Consider the following 21,057-nt stretch of genomic DNA (forward strand, 5'->3'; position numbering starts at 1 on the left):
AAACTGTTCCAAGCCGACTTCATTAATGGTTCTCTGCTCTTGGCAGTTTGACCTGAAAGAGGCTGTGTGGGAGAGTGTTCTCCCTACTGTGAACCAGGGCTTTGGAACTACCATCAGGTCTCAATTCTAAAAATAAACTCAAGATGACTTGAAGACTTACAGATGAAATATGACATCATAAAAATCCTAGAAGAGAACATTAGGCAAAACATAAATTTTGCAGCAATGTTTTCCTGACATAATTGCAGCAATGTTTTCTTAGATCAGTCTCACAAAGCGAAAGAAATACAAGCAAAAATAAGCAAATGGGGCCTAATCAAACTTATAAGCTTTTGCACAGGAAAGGAAAACATAAATAAAACAAAAAGACAACCTATGAACTGGGAGAAAATATTTACAAATGATGCAACCTACAAGGGCTTAGTTTCCAAAATATACAGATAGTGTAAACAGCTCTCTCTCTCTCTCTCTCTCTCTCTCTCTCTATATATATATATATATATATATATATATATATATATACATATATATATATGTACATATTTTTATTTTTTCAAAACACCTAATCAAAAAATGGGCAAAAGACCTAAATAGACATTTCTCCAAGGAAGATATACAGGTGACCAACAGGCACATAAAAAGATGCTCAACATCACTAATTATTAAATGCAAATAAAAACTATAATGAGGTATCACTTCACACCAGTCGGAATGGCCATCATCAAAAAGTTTACTGCCGGTGTCCAACCCTGGTGGATCCAGGGAATTCGAAGGGGAGACGGAGTCAGTGTCCTAAGAAAGAACTATTTAATTAGAAAAGAGAAATTAGGAAAGAATGTTGTAGATAAGAAAATAGAGGAGAGAAAAAGGCTGATATTCCTTGGTTTACATAAAAAGCCAGTAAAACTTTGAGACAAGAAATTTGCCCTGTTCACGGAGGCCACAGGTATCCTCCCGGTCTCCCAAGGGAGTGAAGGCACAGAACGTCTTCCCATTCAGGTCTTAGAAACCCGAGCAGATAAGTGAATGCAGGGAGCCTCTATGCTCCAAGGGATCAGCCTGAAAAAGAGAGGGAGAGGGAGAGAGAGAATGATTGACACAGGGAGACCAAGCTGCTTCAGTGAGCGAGGCCCCATAACTTTATTTTCAAAAGGACTTTTATACTTTTCCCACAAATGATGTTGTGTACATTATCTTCTGGCCTTGGAGGCCTGTGAACATTTTAAGACCCTCTTTTGATAAAGGCTGCTCAACCAGAAAACTTATTTTCCCTTGAAGTGTTTTTTCTTTATATTTCTAATCTATTTCAGCCTCAGAAAGTATCAAACAAAGTTACATTTTCACAGAAGCAAAGGTGCAGTAAGTTACAACAGAGAAAGAACCAATTAGCTCAAAGGTCTGATGTGGTTAGTTTCAAGGCTACATTTGTTTTTTCTTACATTCTAACTATGTTAACAAATGTACTCATATGGGAACTTAGCAACAAGCATTGTCTCAAAGGTGAAATCTTACATCAGCACTACTCTAATAACTCTTTAACTCTTTGAAAGGCTTTATGTTTTAGGCTTCCTGTGCCTCTCACAGTTGGGGGTTGTAAACAATCATATGCGTAGTTGTAAAAGTTCGGGTAAGGCAAGTTAGAGAGCCATCAGAGGGGTTTGAGCTGAAACATTCCTTTTATATACAGGAGACTGTTAACTGGAGCTCTAAGTTAACTTTTTCCAGAGAAAGGTGGTCAGGGATAGCCCCCCCCTGTAATGTCAGAAGAATAGGTGGAAAGCATAATGCAGTAAGGTAGGCAGACTCTGGTTTTGGCGGTAGATGCTTGAGAAAGCCCGGGGGGTTTTCTTCAAGGCCTGATCTCGCCTTTGTGTTTTGTCAGGCCCCTTTCCTCATGACCTTTGCCACGGGCGGGATTCCCCATGCTGGCTCCCAGCAGTCTACAAATAATAAATGCTGGAGAGGGTGTGTAGAGAAGGGAACCTTCCTATATTGTTGGTTGGAATGTAAACTGGTGCAGCCACTATGGAGAACAGTATGGATGTTCCTTAAACAAGGAAAGATAGAGTTATCATATGATCTAGCAATCCCACTCCTAAACATATATCCAGAGAAAACTCTTATTTCAAAAGGGTACATGCAGCCCCAGTGTTCACAGCAGCACTGTATACAATAGCCAGGACATGGAAGCAGCCTATGTGTTCGTCAGCAGATGAATGGATAAAGAAGTGGTATACACACCCAGTGGGAGAGTGCTCAGCCGTAAAGAGAATGAAACAATGCCATTGTCAGCAACAATGGATGGACCTAGAAATTACCACTACTAAGTGAATTCAGTCAGACAGAAAAAGACAAATATTATATGATGCCACTTATATATGGAATCTTTAAAAAAAAGTTACAAATGAACATAGTTATGAAATAGAAATAGACTTACAGATGTAGAAAACAAGCTTATCACCAAAGTGGAAGGAGGGGGAGGGATAAAGCAGGAGTTTGGAATTAGCAGACACACATAGAACATATAAACGACAAAGTCCTACTGTATAGCACAGGAAACGACATTCAATATCTTGTGATAAACTGTAATGGAAAAAAAAAATCTGAAAACTGAATCACTTTGTTGTACACCAGAAACTAACATAACATTGTAAATCCACTATACTTCCATTTAAAAAGTTTAAAAAAAAAATGCATCTCTGAAGAAAACCAAACTGGAAAGCTCAAAGAAGACAAAAAGATCCACAGCAAGTTTCATTAATCTCCTGGTTACAGTTTCAAAGAAACCTGCTCTGTCCCTTGATCTGGGAATAAGGAAGAGGTCTTAAAACCACAGTTTTCTATCCTGTTTTACATAATCTGGAGGAAAAGTTAAATTGCAGCGGGGCAGCTGAGTTTCTCTCCGTGCGGCACGGAAATGGACAATTTCATTAGTAATTGCATTCATCTGATTTCTGTTTTCTATCCTACCTCCCTCTTGCCCTCTCTCTCTCCTCTTCCCTTCCCTTCTTGTCTCTCATCCTCATTTTTTAGTGTCCTTGTTGCCTCTGCTTGGCCAGGATCTCAGTGTGGGCTATGCAGAGGCAATGCTGGTGAATTCCTAGTGACTGTCAGTCATTGATGAGACCAGTATCTTCTGCAACTTTGCTTCGGGATGCATGAAGGTGACACATAAGTCATGCATAAACTGGGACATTTTATGCTTCTTTCTCCCTGTCTAATTCTTTGATTCCCTGTTCCCAGTCTGAAAGCCACAGTTATGGAGGAATTTGTTTTCTTCTTAGCAATAGATTACAGGTTAGAGATAAGGGTCAAGCTTGAAGCAAAAACTATCAAAGAGGTAATGAGAAAAGTTTCCAAGATGAGACCTGCATGATTCAGGTCTGTCTGCTTTGACAGTGCCAGAGAAGGGGCCTGGTCACCCTGTCTTGGTTCTTAGCATCCCACATACTGCTGTGTGTGTGCTTGCTAAGTTGCTTCAGTCGTGTCTGACTCTTTGCAACCCTATGGACCTTAGCCCGCCAGACTCTGTCCATGGGATTCTCCAGGCAAGAATACTGGAGTGGGTTTCCATGCCCTCCTCCAGGGGATCTTCCCAACCTCTTTGTCCCCTGCATTGGCAGGCAAGTTCTGCCAATCTCTTATGTCTCCTGCATTGGCAGGAGATCAAACCCGCATCTCTTATGTCTCCTGCATTTGCAGGCAAGTTCTTTACCACTCGCACCACCCAGGAAACCCACATATTGCTGCACCATCAGACAACTCTTCAGTGAAGTCGAGATATTTCCTTTCAGAGAGAGCAAGAAGAGTTGCTTGCTTCCCAAGATCATCTAGCAGCTAGCTGGCCACATGGATGAACAAAGCAACTCAGCCACAGTGGATTAGAGTTCCTCTCTGCCACTCACTCCCTCTGAGACAGTTTCTCTCTTTGCAACTAGGGGCAGTAATCACCTCATTGTAGAGTTGATGGGAAAGTAAATAAAAATGAGCATGTTTAATACAATGCCAGGCACATAGTTAACTTTTACGAAGTGGTGATTATTATTATTATAGTCCTATCCTGCCTGTCTTTTCCAGCTGAACTCTGTAAGTTTATAAATGACTTGTGGGACTTCCCTGGTGGCTTAGTGGTAAAGAATCCACATACCAATGCAGGATGCCCATGTTTGATCCCTGGGTCAGGAAGATCCCGTGGAGAAGGATATGGCAACCCACTCCAGTATTCTTGCCTGGGAAATCCCACAGGTAGAGGAGCCTGGCAGGCTACAGTCCATGGGATCCAAAGAGTCAGACACAATTTAGCAAGTAAACAACAACAACAAAGTGACTTGTAGACCCCATGCATGTTAGAAACGTTTAGACACAGACACATGTCTGGCAAACAGGTGAGTAGAATGCATGGATACATCTATTCAAGAATATGTCATCAGTATGTGTTGCAGTACACAGGAGGAAATCTGCTGTTTCTAAACATAGGACACATCCAAATAAATCTATAGGTCCTCTCACAATGTGTTGATATTTGAGATGGTCTTCAATAGTCCTAACATTTTCTTTTCTGCTTTGGGACAAGGCTGACTAATTCATTGAACATGTTCTGCCTCTATATGTGTAGTTTACCTTCCTTACTTAGATATTCAGTTCAGTTCAGTTGCTCAGTCATGTCCGACTCTGTGACCCCATGGACTGCACTGCACCAGGCTTTCCTGTCCATCACCAGCTCCTGGAGTTTACTCAAACTCATGTCCATTGAATTGGTGATGCCATCCAACCATCTCATCCTCTGTTGTCTCCTTCTCCTCCCACCTTCAATCTTTCCCATCATCAGAGTCTTTTGAAATGAGTCAACTCTTCGCATGAGGTGGCCAAAGTACTGGAGTTTCAGCTTGAGCATCATTCCTTCCAAAGAAATCCCAGGACTGATCTCCTTCAGAATGGACTGTTTGGATCTCCTTGTAGTCCAAGGGATTCTCAAGGGTCTTCTCCAACACCACAGTTCAAAAGCATCAATTCTTCAGTGCTCAGCTTTCCTTATAGTCCAACTCTCATAGCCATGGATGACTACTGGAAAAACCAAAGTTTTGACTAGTTTTCTGAATGTTGAGTTTTAAACCAACTTTTTCACTCTACCTGGTGCTTAAATTTGAGCTCTCTTGAGATGGCAAAAGGGTGGCATGTCCCTTCTCCCATCTGCAGTGGGCAGTTCTAACCACTTGAGATACTCACTCCTGTTGAACACAGACTCAGCCACTGAATCCTCCTCAACATGGTGTGTAGACCGCCACTGCCAGTGCTCACAGTCGATGGGCAAGATTAAACTTTTGTCATCTCTGGGTTCTATTTTCAAGATTCTCACAGACTCACAGTCATATATTATGTAAATAAAAAGCTGGAAGAGATAGAAAGAAGGTGATAATTACTGGCACAGATTTTTTTGTTTTCATTTTTTGTTTGCTTTCTGTGTGTGTGTGTGTGTAAGTATAGGATTTTTTCAAGTGTTTGTTGAGCTGGTCCCTGTAGCAGGTGCTGGGGATTCAGAGGTAAATAATAATAGTCAAAGTCCCAGACCTCATGGGGTCATTTTAAGAAATACTAGTGCCCACTCCCCACCAACTCTTTTAAAAATCTTAATAAGCTAATTAGGTTAATTGTACATATGAGGGAGGTTAAGGACCTCACTCATCATATCTGTATCATCAGTCTGCCTACTGTCTCCCCAACTACGCTTTAACCTTCTTAAAGGAAAGAACTTCTGTTTTTCAAAAGATTAAGGTAAAATTTACTTATGTCAATATGCACAACCTTTATATAATTAGATGAATTTTTACAAACATATATATAGCTGTGTAATCAATACTCTAATAAAGATAAAGAACACATATTACCTCAGAATGTTCCTTTCTGCGTCTTTCTAATAAATCCTCACATCCCATAGGCAACATCATGTTATTTCTATTACCAGATGTTAGATTTACCTGTTCATGAATTTCATAGAAATAGAATTATATGGTATGTACTCCTTGATGTCTAACTTCTTTCTCTCAACATAGTATTTTGGAGATTCATCCAGATTTTCCCACATATCAGTAGTTTGTACCTCTTTATTGCTGAGTAGTAATTCCATTGTATGAAAATACCACAATATGTTTGGACTTCCCAGGTGGCACTAGGGGTAAAGAACCCACCTGCCAGTGCAGGAGACAGAGGAGACCCAGGTTCAATCCCTGGGTCGGGAAGATCCCCTGGAGCAGGGCATGGCAACCCACTCCAGTGTTCTTGCCTGGAGAATCCCATGGACAGAGGAGCCTGGCGGGCTACAGGCTATGGGGTCGCACAGAGTTGGACACAACTGAAGCGACTTAAGACACACACACACACACACACACACACACACACACACTCTCCACAATATGTTTATCCATTCTCCTGTTGAGATTTGGGTTATTTCCAGTCTGAGGTAATAATGGATGATGGTTAATTTCATGTGTCAACTTGGTTAGACTATGATACCCAGATGTTTGGTCAAACAGCAATCTAGATGCAACTGTGAAGGTATTTTTTTAGAAGTGACCAACAGGCTTAGAGTGTACTCATACTCATTATACTCCATATTATGAAGGCAGATTATCCTCCATAATACTGGTGGGCCTCATACAGTCAGGTAAAGACCTTGTAAGAAAAAGACTGAAGTCCTCAGAGGAAGGATTTCTGCTTCCAGACTGCCTTCAGATTCAGAATTAAACATTAACTCTTATATAGGGCTCCAGCTTGCCCTGAAGATTTCAGTTGAGAGTTCCTACAATGACATAAGCCAATTCTTTCAAACAAATAAATCTTTCTCTCTCTGAATACATATACACAGCCTAGTGGTTCTGTGTCTCTGGGGAACCTTGGCCAACACAATGGACAAACTTGCTGTGAACATTCTTGCTGAAGTCTTTTTGTGGACATGTTTCCATTTCCCTTGGGTAAATATCTAGGAGTGGAATCGAAAGGTCAGTCAGTGGGCATATGTTTAACTTCATAAGAAAGTGCCAAACGGTTTGCCAAAGTTATGGACATTTTTTCACTCCCATCAGCAATGCATGAGAGTTCTATTTGCTGCACATTCTTAGCAACATTTAGTGGTGTCAGCCTTTTGAATTTTAGCTGTTTCCATGGGTGTGCACAGATATGTATTTGTAGTTTTTAATTTGCATTTCTCTGAGAGCTAATCATGTTAAACAGCTTCTCTTGTGCCTACTGGGTGTTTGTTTATTTTCTTGGTGGGCTGCCTGTTCACATATTTTGTGATTTGTTCCTTTTGAGTCTCAACTGGTAGCATTCAGTAGGAGTTACACAACTATCAAATGAATGAATGGAAGAATATTATATCCTCTATTATCAGTGGTTATCCTGAAATGATTATGAAATCTTTGTTCAGTTATTCATAATGCTTCTAAAGTGCTTCAATAATGCCTGACACATAGGCAGCAGCCAACACTTGTCAGCTACTAATACCATCCCTATTTTTTGTGAGGAATTGGAGATCAGAAAGATTATGCGACTTAACCCAGTTTACTTGGTTACTGTCAAAACTGCTGCTCAACTTTGGGTTCTGTAATTTCACTTTTTTATTTTTTGTTATTAATAGCTTGACCATTTAAATATAGGATTCACCATTAAATGTGCTACCTCATTTTTCTCTTGACTGTTACTTATGGCACATCTATTATCGCAAATACAATGGTGCTAATCATTTTACTTGTATTTAACTCATTTAAACACGATGATTTTGGGCTCCAAAATCCCTGCAGATGGTGACTGCAGTCATGAAATTAAAAGACACTTGCTCCTTGGAAGAAAAGCTATGACCAACCTAGACAGCATATTAAAAAGCAGAGACATTACTTTACCAACAAACATCCATCTAGTCAAAACTATGGTTTTTCCAATAGTCATGTATAGATGTGAGAGCCGGACTATAAAGAAAGCTGTGTGCTGAAGAATTGATGCTTTTGAGCTGTGGTGTTGGAGAAGACTCTTGAGAGTCCCTTGGACAGCAAGGAGATCCAACCAGTCCATCCTAAAGGAAATTAGTTCTGAATATTCATTGGAAGGACTGATGCTGAAGCTGAAACTTTGGCCACCTGATGCAAAGAACTGACTCATTTGAAAAGACCCTGATGCTGGGAAAGATCGAGGGCAGGAGAAGAAGGGGACGACAGAGGATGGTTGGATGGCATCACTGACTCAATGGACATGAGTTTGTGCAAACTCCAGGAGGTGATGGACAGAGAAGCCTGGCATGCTGCAGTCCACGGGCTCGCAAAGCATCAGACACAACTGAGCGACTGAACTGATACTGAACTCATTTAATTCTCACTACAATCCTACAGTCCTGTGATGAAAGTACTGTTATATTTATTTTAGACAATGAAACTGTAGCACAGAGATGTTATGCAATTACCCAAGATAACATAGCTAATTAAGAGGTACAGGCAGGATTCAGGCTTCGTCAGTCCCATACCAGTACCCAGGTGTTTTGTTTTGCTTCTAAACCATAATATTCCACTGTTTCTTATAACAAGAATAATTTTGGACAAGTTGAATTTGAGGGGTTAGTGAAACAGCAGGATAGAGAAGTTCAACAGAGTTATGACACTTAGGAGAAAGTTATTGATGGGGGCAGGGGGACCGGAGAGGAGAGTATGGTAAGACTGTGCCCGTGTGTTCAGTAAACTACAGTGCAAGACCATTCTAGGAAAGGTGTGTCAGGAGTGGTTAGAGAAAGTGCTGAATATATTCAAAGATGGACAAATTCTAACAGCTTGATTTCCAGAAAGTTCTATCATGGCCCTTTTTTATGGACCTGCCTAATGATGAAGTCTTATAATCTGCAATACTTTGTCCCTAAGATATTCCAAAATATTTTGGCTGCTGTTTGCTGTTAGAGTCCGAGACATGTGGACCTGGGTTACCTGCCCACACGGCCCAGGAGCTCAAGGCCACTCTGATCACCCCTTTTCTTTTTACTGGAAACCTCAAACACCCCCTCAGTGTCTGTTAAGTCAGGCTGACTCATTTCTCCTTCTGCTCAGATTTCACTCCCCTGAAAAGGCCATCTGAGGAGCAAGGAGTGAGTCAGTCCCTTCAAGCTGGCAGTGCCCAGGGCTGGCGCTTAATTGGCCTTATCTTAGCTCCCACAGGGTAAGTAACCATGCCAAGCCAGAAGATCTAACCCTGGAAAAACAGGTGCACATATGTAAAGGAGGCCTTTGTGACCTTAATGGGAGGTTAGCTGAAAGTCAGTCTATATTTGCTCCAGGCAACAGAATATTTATTGGACCATGGGCTACAAGGCACATTTAGTTTCCCCCAAAATTAATCTCTGCACTGAATATTTGGGCATGTCAGAAACATCAGGACTTGCGCAGCAGGTCTGAGCCGAAGTCTTCCTCTTGACAGTCCAGAGAGGCAGTGGTTGACAAGGAGTGACTAAGCCAGGCCGTGCCTACTGGGCTGCACACACAAACATGTTTGTGAAGCCCTGTATACACTCAGCAGGAACACACTGTTCTTTCTGGGTGGTTGCCAGACACTTATGAGAGAGTTAGCTCAGCGCCAAGAATAGACACCAAGGCCTCTCTCCTGCCCCAGAAGGGGACCCTGTGTGGTGCTGGGTGGCTACCACCCCCTCCCTGCTCCTCAAGCCTTCCAGACCTAGCCTACAGACTGTTTTCCTGCACTTCTCAACCCCTTGGGTAGTTTTAAAATAATTACTAGAGACTTAGCAGCAGCAGCAGCAGAGACCAGTACTTATCTCTGGGCCACTGTAGTCCTGCTATTCAAAGCCAAATGCAAATATATTCCTTGTTCTTTCATTTATTTTGCTTCTCTTAGCCTCAGGCTGTGAACTTTAGAGGCAACATCAGAGGAGAAAAACCACCAGTCTTTTCCATTTCATAAAAGGTACAGACTGCACTCCCACACTAGCCCTCTGCTGTAGTTCTGGCAAGGAACACAAAGGTTACTTGAAATTCAACCAGTGCAGGCAAAGTGTTGAAAAAACATTTATCTTCTCTCAGAGGTACTCTTCCCCAGAGTCTTCCTAAATCCTCAGTGTCTCCATTTGGTTCAGCTCTATAGTCAAATATTTAAAAAATTTTTCCTCTATGAAGTGCCTGTAAGAGGCAAGTGTCCATTTTAAGATAAATATTTTAAAGTGAGTTTTTAATATATTCCCTATATTTGTATAGGGTATAGCTTCTTGTTTAAAATCTGCTTGCAGAGTTCTCTAAGTTTCAAAAATTCAACTGCTCTTTGGTCTATGGAATTCTGATTGACCAAGATAAAACTGCATGGCGTCAACTACCTGAAATTTTGGCATTTACCCAATCCATGCACCCACCCCGCCTCTCACCCATCCACTCATTCACTCATACTATACTTTTTGAGTTTGAAGATCCTAGTAAGTAACTCATCAGCGTTTCTAGCAATAAAGTTGAGAACCTACAGTAATTAAGAGACGATAAATGTCACACGGATCCTCATTGCTTATTAAGCAACTTAAAATAGGAAAGCTCAGGAGAGAATGATCTGTGTGAGAGTTAAAGATCCTGCCATGGAGTGATTTCACCAACCATATGCAACTGCAAAATATAGAAAGCCAAGCCCAGGCAGGATAAGTTCATTCTGTGCTTAGGACCTGCTAATTGGTTTCACATGTATGTGCGCGGAACACTTCTGGGGCTAGATTCCAATATGGGGAGAGAAATGAGGTAATTCACTGAAAGATACATCTGAGTCAGACTGAAGGAGCTGTTCTGACACTGAGCTGTGGTTATAATCCGGGTTGGTGGGAGGATGACACTTTATTTCGGGAGGTATTGATGGTCATAAAGAACTGACTTTGAATGCTATTTCTCTACTTCCTAAGTGTGACCTTGCTTTTCACATTATTTATTCAGTAAGTATTCACTGAGCCCTATTTTGTGCCAAATGGGCTTCCCCAGTGGTGGTGGCTCAGTAGTAAAGAATCTACCGGCAGTGCAGAAGATGCAGGCTCAGTCCTTGGGTGGGGAAGATGCCCTGGAGGAGGGCATGGCTACCCACTTCAGTATTCTTGCCTGGAGAAGCCCCTGGACAGAGGAACCTGGCGGGCTTCAGTCCATAGGGTCACAAAGAGTCAGACACCACTGAAGCAATGGAGCGCAGACACATGTGCCAAGCACGGTGGGAGGTGATGGAAATTTCCTTGCCTTTACAACACTGATTATTTGTTGGGCTTCACTCTCCTGAGGCATAACAATAGCTACCTTTCAGAAGTGTGTGGCGTTCACACATAACGCTGTATGTATGATAAGATACTAAGAGGGACTTACTGTCTCTAACTGGCAACTTGGCTCCAAAGTTGGGGACAAACAGATGATAGAGGACAAAGAGATGTTTGGGATTTATTAAGGCAAATTCATTCTTCTGCCCTCCTTATCACTCTCAACTCACTAATCCTGAGAGAACTATTGAATTGTTAATCTTCAGCTTTAGAAAGAGTTCCATGTCTTTTCCTTCCTTCCTTGGAGGGTGGTCCTTCTAAAATAAGCTAATGGGGGTGCCTCAAGAGAATGATTTGTAGAGACTGGGGAGGGGGTTGCCCACAAGAAGTTGAGCCTGGAATCTCATTTTTCAGTTGGATACCTACTTACGCAATGAATGGATTTGCTAAACTGTACTTTGTGCCTATTTGAGCAAGGGGAAAGAGGTTTATGGGGAAAATGTGGGGTAAAGAAAATGGGCAGGAGGGGCAGAGGGCGCATTTTCATTATCTGGCAGGAGTGGATGCCATGGAAAGCGTGAGTTACTGTGATGGAACCACACCCCGAAGTGTGACTAGGAGAAGAGACCCCAGCAGTAAAAGTTTGTAGGGTGGATTATATAGGGTGGATTATATAGGAGTTGAGGGAGATTGGAAAAGGTCTCCTGGAGCTGGTTTTCCCATGAGAGGTGACCTCTCAGTGATGAGCCTGCCAGAGGGTCTTCCTAAGAGTCATCAGGTGTCCCTCAAGGGGTGCAGCATTTGGTTGGCTGCCCTGGGGGAGGGCAGAACTCACAATGGCACCCAGTAAGTATTAAAAAAGTTTCTGCTCCCTTTGAGAATGCTGCCTCCCAGCCTGCAACACAGCAAAGGACTCAGAAGATGAGGGGAGCGGAGGGTGGCGGTGGGGGGGCGGCGTTGAGGAACAGGGGGTGGGGATCAGGAAGAGATGCCCCCTCTCCTTGCCCACATTCAATCTTCAGCGTTGTCCCAGGATCCAGAGAGGAGATGGACATTTAAATTGGATGAAAATGGAAGTGGAAAGTGCTGGGGTATGTCTTTTAGAAGCTGAAAAGATCAGGAAAGTGGCCTCTGCTGGAGATGCCATTAAGTCTTGGGAAGGGGGGATTCAATGGAGCATGTTTTAAAGCAGTGACTGAAGAAAAATAAAACCCTATGAAGTTTGAACCCTGCTGAGTTCACAGTATTCAATAAACTGCTGACAAATGTGAAGTGCTTAGCAAACAGTCACTGCTTCACAAATGAAAGATATCATTATTCCTAGCCACCTAAAGAGAATAAATACTCAGAAAATGTCTCTGTGTTTCAATGTCAAAGAGCAAGTAAGATGCTCAATTTGTATTTTTGCTTTAAGAGAAACAGTATGTTCATGATGTCTTCTATTTTCCTCATGAAGTTCTTCTCAGGATGTTTTCTGGATTGTTTCACCACATTCCTTTTGAGGATCATAAAGGTCATCTATTCCCACTCCAACTTAGGTGAAGATAAAATACTATTTATTATGAGAAAGATACTTCAATTTCTTAAAAATGAAGTATCTTGTACAGGGGTGCAAGAAAGCAATTTCTGCAGAGTTAGTACACAGTGAGGAAATCCAAAGTCCTGATGTGGAGAAGCAGAAGGAAGAGGACACTGGGCTTGCTAGGCACAGAGGAGCCAGAAGACTCCAGCAGTGTTACAGTTCATGTGCTGGCAACCCTGCTCAACACCCATTTCCTCAGCTAAAAAATGGGGGTTGTGACAAGGACCACACTGGGTCATCACGATGGTTAAGTGAGATGATTATGTAAAGCCTGGAACACACTGCTAGGAACACAGCTGAGGCTCAAGAAGTGGCTGTTTCCCCCTTTCTGCAGTCGCAGGGTCAGAAGACATCCCTGGGAAGAAGAAATAACGAGTTATTCAGAGAGTGAGGCATTGGGAAGGTGAATATCAGGAAAAAAATCACTAAACGTTAACTTGCACAGTCGACTAGAGCTGGTACTTAAGTGCCATTATTAACAGGAACCACAGAATATCTTAGTGACACTATTGGAATAGAATGACGCACTGGTATTTTCATATTTATGTCATAATGTATTGATATCCTGGTATGAATATCTTGTGTATTCAAAAACAATGTTCAGAATTCAGCAAAATTTTCAAGAATCATTGAAACTAAATATTTGGTAGATTTCCCCTATAAAATGTATGAACATATAACATGAACTAGATTTCAAAAATTAAATATTAAACATACATTAACATTCTAATTTGAATTAATAGCAAGAGAAAACACAATAAAAAATACTTATACTAAATAAACTAATATTATAAAAAGTGAAGAAAATAAATCCTGAAAATTAACAATGAGTTATTTGACTTTTTTGCAGGGCTGATCTTAAGAACCATGTGTATCAATGGTATCATCTTTGATGGTGAGCCAAATTTTGGGACAAATTTTTCTAGCCACTAGAAAAGCTTTTTCATATTTTATACTAGCTGGAGAAATAGTTAAGAGAAAAATATAAACTAAATCCAAACTTCTTTCTCAGCATCTTTTACATACAATAATCTTATTTCCTGGGCCTCCCAGGTGGTGGTAGGGGTAAAGAACCGCCCTGCTAATGCAGGAGACATAAGAGATTCTGGTTTGGTTCCTAGGTTGGGAAGATCCCCTGAAGGAGGGCATGGCAACCCACTCCAGTGTTCTTGCCTGGAGAATCCCATGGACAGAGGAGCCTGGCAGGCTGCAGTCCATAGGGTCGCAGAGTCAAACGTGACTGAAGCGACTTAGCACACACACACAATCTTATTTCTGTGTGCTAATCTTTTAAAACTTTTTACTTTTATTAAAGACTTCAGTATTTTTATTAAGAGCGAGCTGTAGTTTTTGTTTCTAAGGCCCAGCAGTCAGTTTGCAAGATTCCTGGTTCTTAGTTTCTGCTATGAAACAAACAGCCTTTGTTCAGACAAACAAAACAAATCAATCAAACAGATAAGGAGTTTCCACCACTGAACACTGATTGTTTTTGCTATCAACCTGGCCCCATTCGAAGTGTAGATATCTTGAGGGTAAGACGAAGTCTTGTTCTTTATAATTCTCTTTTAGGGAAGTTCTCTTTCTTTATATATTCAGATTAATGCTAAAAATAAATTTAAAAAAATACCTCTTTCAAGAAGTAGACCTAGACAGAATTTGTCTGGGAAAATCTGTGCTAAGAGTTATACTCTTTTTCACTTACAAGCCCAGATGCCTTGAGGGATCATAAAGCCTCCTTTTAAATGCTGGGTTTAACTCTTTAGATACTTCTCAAGACATAAATAATTCAGATTTCAGATTTTTAAAATATCAAAATAATGGTATCACACCAACAAAAAGATTGGTTCTTTGATACTTGACCATCAGTTGCATGATATACTGGAGTTCTAGAATATTGCAATTCAACATTGCAGTCACTAATTTAAATCATCTTGCTCAGAAATTTTTCCTTCATTAAGCTAAGTGTCTAAACTCCATTTTTAGAGTAAGTCCACATTGATTTAAGGCAGATGTTTACAGGGGCTACTTAAATACATGAATACACCTAAGATGTCCATTGCAAGTCAGTGCAATGGAGATGAACTTGGGCAAACTTTCGGAGTCAAACAGTCAAACAGGACTGCGAGCCAGACAACAACCAGGTGTCCTCACTTTAGCCGTTAATGAGAGGGATGCAGACCAAGTCTGCTGTTTTTCAAAGCTGAGCAGTGGACAGAGAACTGCAGGCAGGAGGAAGAGAATTATGAATGGAGGGTCAGACCCAGGAGGGAGGGGCAGTAGATTGGGCCTAGAAAGCCTGCGGCTGCCTCAGGAAGACAAAGTGGGCCTGGAAGAAACGCTGATGCAGGCAGGGAAGGGTCAGAGGCTGGCCAGACACCTCTCCTCCACCACGCTTAGACTGGGCACAGTTTGTTGCGAAGCCATTGTATTAAGTGTGGCTGGGTTGCCATGTCCTTTTCCAGGGGATCTTCCCAACCCAAGGATCGAACCCAGGTCTCCCGCATTGCGGGCAGACACTTTAACCTCTGAGCCACCAGGGAAGCCCTGAGAAAATGTATTTTTAAAAAGTCCAGGCATGTTTGGGAACGCATGTAAGAATTAAAGATTTTAAAATTTAAAATAAATAAATAAATAAAAGTCCAGGCTTTTAACAGCTTGAGGAAGGGAGAAAATCAGACCTAATATTGTCCCAGGTCAGTCTCCAACAGAAGTCCTCCTGCTCTGTGTCACTGGGGCCAACAGAACAAGACCCAATTTGTATGAGGAACAGATGAAAGCTGTACTCTGATCAAGGAACGGAGAGGTGGCAGCTTGCCTCCAGGACACACGCCCCCCTGGACAGACCGCAGTGGGCGGGGCTGTTTACTGGGATCCTGCCGGCGGGGGAGGGGACGGAGTGCCCGGGCAGCCGGCGCAGGTGTGCGGCTCAGACTCCCCCTGACAGTGCCTGGAGCGCTTCTCTGCGCAGGCCCGCCGCCGCCACCTTGACTATCAGTGTCTTGCTCAGCGGTCTGTGCCTCAGCCACGCAGGTGCTGAGACGTCCCCGAGGCCACTTCTCACCAGGATCTCTGGGTCCAAAGCGCCAAGTTTGAGACCTCTGCACGTGAAACTAGATGAAGCGCAAGAGAGAAGGTTAGACCTTATTTTAGCACCTAGATGCCATCCTATTTTTTTCCTGGGACCGCAGTGGGCTTTGCCAGTGATGGCGTGCACAAAAGAAGTGAAGAAACACACAAATGTATATAATCAGAAAATATTTAGGAAAAAATTAAGAATAAACGAGGTTGGGTAAGAAGTAGCAAAATGATTAGTGAAATATGGGTTTCCTTAAAGGGGAATATTTTGAGCCAGGTTTTGAAAAGTTGAGCGTTGTTGGCAGAAAGAAAATGTCTTTTTACACTGAGGGACTGATATATACCAAGGTGTTATCTTAGCTTGGGTTCCTGAGAAAGGGTCTGAGGTTAATCTTATGAGCGTTCGCTTTCCTTTGGAATGCAATGCCAGAGAAGCAAGAGTAAGAAAAAAAGGAAGGCTAAAAATAAATTAAAAAATAATGTCAGGGAGATTTAGTTATAGAATATTCAAATGTTTGCTCAGGTATGCAGAACACCTCCAGAGAGTGATCTCCATCATGAATTCACAGCACCTCAGAAAAGGAGGAGAGAAGGGTGAACAGCCTATTACCGAAACCTTTCTGCCTCCTATTTCTCATCTCTGGTTTGCCAGAGTGTTAACTTCCCTGTCTTCCCACCAGACAGCTGTTGTGGTTTCTGCCGTGATAGGAGTGATGGAGGTCGTATCAGAGTCTGGCTTTTTCTCTTGAGGATTTGCAGTGAGGCTGAGATAACCAGGGTTAAATGAAGAGTCTTCGGGGTTTTAATAACCTTTGCAACGGCGCGAGCCAGTCAGCCATTCTGGCCTGCTCTCAACCAGAAGTCAGATCAAGCAGCAGTCAAGTTGGGGATAGACGACGCTTTATGGGGGGCTTCTGCGGTGGCCCAGTGATAAAGAATTCACCAGTAATGCAGGAAACTCAGGAGACGCAGGTTTGATCCCTGGGTTGGGAAGATTCCCTGGAGGAGGGCATGGCAATCCACTCCAGTATTCTTGCCTGGAGAATCCCATGGACAGAGAAGCCTGGTGGGCCACAGCCCATGGTGTAGCGCAGAGTTGGACATGACTGAAGTGACTTAGCATGCATGCTCGAGGCCTTGTGGATGTGAGGAGACTTAGCAGTTTGGTCTGGTCCAGGGATGAAAATCGATGGTGAAAAAATAAGCATGTGTAGGGGAATAGGTCCCAGGCTGATGAGTGATTTATGGTATCCTTTGGATGACATTTCAGGAAGTTAGGATTTATAAGTTGATCTGAGTTTGAAATTTACCCAGTTTGTTTTGCTTATTATGATTGATAGTATGGTTTTAACTATTCAGTAATCTTTTCAACTTCCTTCCTAAACTTCAGAGGCTGGAAAGGTAAAACTAACACTTTGCAGATTCTGATGCAGCTAGAGTTCTGGGGATGATTCAGGTTGTGTCTAAAAGACGCAGTCATGAAGCGCTTGAATTCAGAACTGAAGGAGATGGCAATAAAAGTATTTATGATGCAACTGTAGCAGGGATTGAGTGTGTAGACAGGAGCCAGGATCAGACTTCCTATCCTGGCCCTGCCTAAGGCTTCCAGCTGGCTCGATTGTGTGGTGTAGCTTTGGAAATTTCTCTTGGATACTCAAACTGAGACTGTTTCTCTCTTAATTAATTTATAAGCTTTTTAATGCTCTATTAAAACAAAACAAGAGAGCTTCCCTGGTGGCTCAGATGGTAAAGCGTCTGCCTACAATGCGGGAGACCCGGGTTCAATCGCTGGGTCAGGAAGAACTCCTGGAGAAAGAAATGGCACCCCACTCCAGTATTCTTGCCTGGAAAATCCCATGGACGGAGGAGCCTGGTAGGCTACAGTCCACGAGGTCGCAAAGAGTCGGACATGACTGAGCGACTTCACTTCACTTCAAAACAAAACAAAACCTGTTTTGCTTAAATCACTTAAAGGGGGTACTGTTCTAAGGAAATGACTGTTGATACACTCATAATATGTTTTAAAGATTTGCCAGAGAAGTTCTTCCTCTCTTACCCACTGGACTGCCAAGAAGTTCCCAAAGCATTTTTATTATGAACCCAAATGCCTTTTAGGATTCAGTTCAGTTCAGTTGCTCAGTTGTGTCCGACTCTTTGTGACCCCATGGACTGTAGCATGCCAGGCCTCCCTGTCAATCACCAACTCCCAGAGTTTATTCAAACTCATGTCTATCAAGTTGGTGATGCTATCCAACCATTTCATCCTCTGTCATCCCCTCTCCTCCTGCCTTCAGTCTTGCCCAGCATCAGGGTCTTTTCCAATGAGTTCATTCTTCGCATCAGCTGGCCAAAGTATTGGAGTTTCAGCTTAAGCATCAGTCCTTCCAATGAATATTCAGGACTGATTTCCTTTAGGATGGACTGGTTGGGTCTCTTTGCAGTCCAAGGGCCTCTCAAGAATGTTCTCCAGCATCACAATTCAAAAGCATCAATTCTTCACTGCTCAGCTGTCTTTATAGTCCAACTCTCACATCCATACATGACTACTGGAAAAACCATAGCTTTGACTAGATGGACCTTTGTTAGTAAAGTAATATCTCTGCTTTTTAATATGCAGTCTAGGTTGGTCATAACTTTGCTTCTAAAGAGCAAACATCTTTTAATTCTATGGCTGAGGTTACCATCTCCAGTGATTTTGGAGCCCCCCAAAATAAAGTCTACACATAGACATCTCCAGATGGTTAACATCAAAATCAGATTGATTATATTCTCTGCAGCCAAAGATGGAGGAGCTCTATACAGTCAGCAAAAACAAGACTGGGAGATGACTGTGACTCAGATCATGAACTCCTTACTGCCAAATTCAGACTTAAATTGAAGAAAGTAGGGAAAACCACTAGACCATTCATGTATGACCTAAATCAAATTCCTTGTGATTATACAGTGGAAGTGAGAAATAGGTTTAAGGGACTAGATAGAGTGCCTGATGAACTATGGATGGAGGTTTGTGACATTGTACAGGAGACAAGGATCAAGACGATCTCCATGGAAAAGAAATGCAAAAAAGCAAAATGGCTGTCTCGGGGAGGCCTTACAAATAGCTGTGAAAAGAAGAGAAGTGAAAAGCAAAGGAGAAAAGGAAAGATATAAACATCTGAATGCAGAGTTCCAAAGAATTGCACAGAGAGATAAGAAAGCCTTCCTCAGTGATCAATGCAAAGAAATAGAGGAAAACAACAGAATGGGAAAGACTAGAGATCTCTTCAGGAAAATTAGAGATACCAAGGGAACATTTCATGCTTAGATGGGCTCAATAAAGGACAGAAATGGTATGGACCTAACAGAAGCAGAAGATATTAGAAGAGGTGGCAAGAATACACAGAAGAACTGTACAAAAAAGATCTTTATGACCCAGATAATCATGATGATGTGATCACTCACCTAGAGCCAGACATCCTGGAATGTGAAGTCAAGTGGACCTTAGGAAGCATCACTACAAACGAAGCTAGTGGAGGTGGTGGAATTCCAGCTGAGCTATTTCAAATCCTGAAAGATGATGCTGTGAAAATGCTGCACTCAATATGCCAGCAAATTTGGACAACTCAGCAGTGGCCACAGGACTGGAAAAGGTCAGTTTTCATTCCAATCCCAAAGAGAGGCAATGCCAAAGAATGCTCAAACTACCGCACAATTGCACTCGTCTCACATGCTAGTAAAGTAATGCTCAAAATTCTCCAAGCCAGGCTTCAGCAATACGTGAACCATGAACTTCCAGATGTTCAAGCTGGTTTTAGAAAAGGCAGAGGAACCAGAGATCAAAATGCCAACATCCGCTGGATCATGGAAAAAGCAAGAGAGTTCCAGAAAAACATCTATTTCTGCTTTATTGACTATGCCAAAGCCTTTGACTGTGTGGATCATGATAAACTGTGGAAAATTCTGAAAGAGATGGGCATACCAGACCACGTGACCTGCCTCTTGAGAAACCTGTATGCAGGTCAGGAAGCAACAGTTAGAACTGGACATGAACAACAGACTGGTTCCAAATAGGAAAAGGAATACGTCCAGGCTGTATATTGTCACCCTGCTTATTTAACTTGTATGCAGAGTACATCATGAGAAACGCTGGACTGGAAGAAACACAAGCTGGAATCAAGAATGCAGGGAGAAATATCAATAACCTCAGATATGCAGATGACACCATCTTTAAGGCAGAAAGTGAAGAAGAACTAAAAAGCCTCTTGTTGAAAGTGAAAGAGGAGAGTGAAAAAGTTGGCTTAAAGCTCAACATTCAGAAAACTAAGATCATGGCATCTGGTCCCATCACTTCATGGGAAATAGATAGGGAAACAGTGGAAACAGTGTCAGACTTTATTTTGGGGGGCTCCAAAATCACTGCAGATGGTGATTGCAGCCATGAAATTAAAAGACGCTTACTCCTTGGAAGGAAAGTTATGACCAACCTAGATAGCATATTGAAAAGCAGAGACATTACTTTGCCAACAAAGGTCCGTCTTTCCAGTGGTCATGTATGGATGTGAGAGTTGGACTGTGAAGAAACCTGAGCACCGAAGAACTGATGCTTTTGAACTGTGGTGTTGGAGAAGACTCTTGAGAGTCCCTTGGACTGCAAGGAGATCCAACCAGTCCATTCTAAAGGAGATCAACCCTGGGTGTTCTTTGGAAGGACTGATGTTAAAGCTGAAACTCCAGTACTTTGGCCACCTCATGTGAAGAGTTGATTCATTTGAAAAGGCCCTGATGCTGGGAGGGATTATGGGCAGGAGGAGAAGGGGACTACAGAGGATGAGATGGCTGGATGGCATCACCAACTCCATGGACGTGAGTTTGAGTGAACTCCGGGAGTTGGTGATGGACAGGGAGGCCTGGCATGCTGCCATTGATGGGGTCATAAAGAGTCGGACACGGCTGAGTGACTGAACTGAACTGAACTGAAAATAAAGTCTGTCACTGTTTCCATTGTTTCCCCATCTATTTGCCATGAAGTGATGGGACAAGATGACATGATCTTAGTTTTCTGAATGTTGAGTTTTAAGCCAACTTTTTCTCTTTCCTCTTTCACTTTCATCAAGAGGCTATTTAATTCTTCTTCGCTTTCTGCCATAAGGGTGGTGTCATCTGCATA

General features: G+C 42.2%; 1 protein-coding gene across 1 annotated transcript in view; it reads left to right on the top strand.

Moving 5' to 3' along the window:
* The first annotated feature begins 15,711 nt into the window (after positions 1 to 15,711).
* The window catches only part of DYNC1I1 (dynein cytoplasmic 1 intermediate chain 1), a 581,233-nt gene continuing 575,887 nt past the window's right edge, over positions 15,712 to 21,057 (top strand). Inside the window, exon 1 of the mRNA XM_069587460.1 lies at positions 15,712 to 15,969. The gene's annotated coding sequence lies outside the window, so the exon portion shown is untranslated. The remainder of the gene's footprint in view (positions 15,970 to 21,057) is intronic.

The sequence above is a fragment of the Ovis canadensis genome, chromosome 4 (genome assembly GCF_042477335.2).
Source record: "Ovis canadensis isolate MfBH-ARS-UI-01 breed Bighorn chromosome 4, ARS-UI_OviCan_v2, whole genome shotgun sequence".
NCBI classification, from domain to species: Eukaryota; Metazoa; Chordata; class Mammalia; order Artiodactyla; family Bovidae; genus Ovis; species Ovis canadensis.